Source organism: Homarus americanus, unplaced genomic scaffold (assembly GCF_018991925.1).
Source record: "Homarus americanus isolate GMGI-L3 unplaced genomic scaffold, GMGI_Hamer_2.0 scaffold24922, whole genome shotgun sequence".
Lineage (NCBI taxonomy): Eukaryota > Metazoa > Arthropoda > Malacostraca > Decapoda > Nephropidae > Homarus > Homarus americanus.
Genome location: NW_024722610.1, coordinates 6,799,061 through 6,802,012, shown reverse-complemented (window position 1 = coordinate 6,802,012; position 2,952 = coordinate 6,799,061).

Below are 2,952 nucleotides of genomic sequence, written 5' to 3'. Positions count from 1 at the left end.
GCGGTTAGCCAGTGGACATTAAGCTTGTTCATGTCCATATTCTTGTAGGCGTGCGGCTTGCGGGCTTTGTGAATCACCGATAACTTTGGTTTACAGGTACCGGAGGCATTGGTGGTAAACAGGACGGTGATGCGTTCCTTCTGCATCTTCCGGCCCCTTACCTTGCTCGCAGACTGGACAACGAAGGTCTTGGAAGGTAACTTGTTCCAGAAAAGACCAGATTCGTCCATGTTAAACACCTGGTCGTCACTGTACTGTCCTTCCTCCATAATCTCACGTAAAAACGGAGGAAAATCTCTAGCCGCCGGACGGTCAGCACTCGCTTCCTCACCAACAATGCTGATGTTGGTGACCTTGTTCCTCCTCTTAAACCTATGCAGCCAACCATGGGAAGCATTGAAGGGTTTGGGCTCTGCAATTCCCAGTTTACGTGTCACTGCTGCGTATAGCTCACGTGCGTACTCCTGCACTGAGCGCGTGTCCACCGCCATGTTGCGTCGCGCCTGACGCACCAAATAACTCACCAGCAAAGTTTCCACTTTTGCCAGCACCCTGTTCTGGCAATACCTGAAAGATGAAGCACCTGCAGACTTTGTGATCTTCATGTGCTCCTTTATCTTGGCTGCATCCTTCTTTATTGTACGAATCGTAGATTCGTTGACGCCATGCTGGCGCGCGAGATCAACTTGGCGTCTTCCTTTCTCCAAATCTTGAACAATTTGGTACTTCAGCTCGTAGCTTAATGAACGTCGTGTCTTCTTTGGTTTAGTGCCGCTGGGTCCAGGTAAGGAAAGGTTTCTCTCTGGGGGTGGTGGTCCGGCGGAAGCCATTTTACGGAACAATGGATGCGCGTTAACCCGGCGTGGCCTTGAGGGATGAAACTGCCGCGGCTAGGTCAAGCGTCGTCTCTCCTCCCTCCCTCCCTCCCCGGGGTAGTCACGTCATAATACTTTAAGCCAATTACAGCTAGCAGCAGAGGGGGGTAGGGCTGCATGGCCAATCACAGTCCGAGACGTCATATGACGTCAGTGATAACGCAACAAAGACACACACTGCACAACCTTACTGCGCCGCTTACCCAAGCGGAGGGAGGAGGAGGGAGAAGCAGGCAGGCAGGAGGGCGGGTGGGTGGCGCGTGGTCAAAATCTAAAAATAGCATCCGAGCCGGACACTCACCGCGTAGCTGTGGAAAAACCCGCGTTAAGTGAAAGTTCAGCTTTGGCAAGGCACCGCGTATATGATAAAACGCGTTAAGTGAAAGCGCGTTAAGCGGGGTAAAACTGTATGTATATATATGAATATATATATATATGTATATATATATATATATATATATATATATATATATATATATATATATATATATATATATATATATATATATATATATATATATATATATATATATATATATATATATATATATATATATATATATGCTGATAACCACAAGGAAAGAAGAAAACACGAAGTTCCCAAGCGCTTTCGTGTAATTCACATCTTCAAGCTGGACAATTTTGTAATTAAGAAGATTTGTGATCAGGTGAGAAGGCCGGGTCACTTGACCATCTGACCTGACCACCAACCGTTGTGTGCTATTTAAAGATTAGTAAGGTCATTACCTAATACCTGACCATTGTGGACCTGGTCTCACCCTCCGCTGTATATATACACCTTGATTTGTATTACTCTCTCTAGTCTGTACTCACCCCTGAAGATGTGAATTACACGAAAGCGCTTGGGAACTTCGTGTTTTCTTCTTTCCTTGTGGTTATCAGCATATACCTAGATCAGGCGCACCTACAGTGATTTACTTGCATATATATATATATATATATATATATATATATATATATATATATATATATATATATATATATATATATATATATATATATATATATATATATATATATATATATATATATATATATTTAATAATTAGGGCAAATAGCTTTTCACTTCTTGAGTTCTGTATGCTGCATATATATATATATATATATATACAGTTGTACCCCACTTAACGCGGTCAATTGAACCCAGAGGGTCCCGCGTTAAGTGAAATCCACGTTAAGTGAACAACAGAACATATGGGATTAATTCCAATAGAAACCAGCCCGACCCCCAAACTCCACTTTTTGAAGGCACATACCTATGTTGTAGTAAAAATAACATCTTAATTTTATGATGGTACATGCACACAATTAATACTTAAGAGAAATAGAGAAATACAGTCGCCAAGTTAATGTCCATTCAAATAATGGACTCAACTACCTCCCCCTCTCACACTACACTGCCAGCTCTTCCCTCTCAGAGAAATTTTTGGGGGAAAACCACTAAATTTTAATAAATAATACCTCAAACTAAAGTTAGGATAATACAATTGACATTGCTGGATTCCATGTAAGACCAGGAATATTTTGAATATAAATGTCATATATTTTGCACAAAAGATAACATAGTTACCTAGAGAAAAAATTTTATCTAAAATTTGTATGTTTAATGAAAAATATATGATGTTTATATTCAAAATGATCACCAAATTATAAGAATTCCAGCAATGTAAATTATATTCTGACCGGGTAATTTGTATGAATTTTATGAGCTAAAACAAATATCTTCAGTTAATAAAAAAAAAATAATCTTCACAACACTGTCAATCAAAGTACCCCACCTTGCCTCCCCCCCTCTTCCAACCGCGCAGTCAGTCCCAACCCTCCCCCCCACCCACCACCAATCCTCCCTTCCAGAGTTTTTAACATTTAGTATTAAATAATACCTCAGATTAAAGTTAGGATAATATAATTGACATTGCTGGATTCCTTGTAAGACCAGGAATATTTTGAATATAAATATCATATATTTTGCACAAAAGATAACATAGTTAATTTGAGAAAAAATTGTATCTAAAATTTGTATGTCTAATGCAAAATATATGATATTTATATTCAA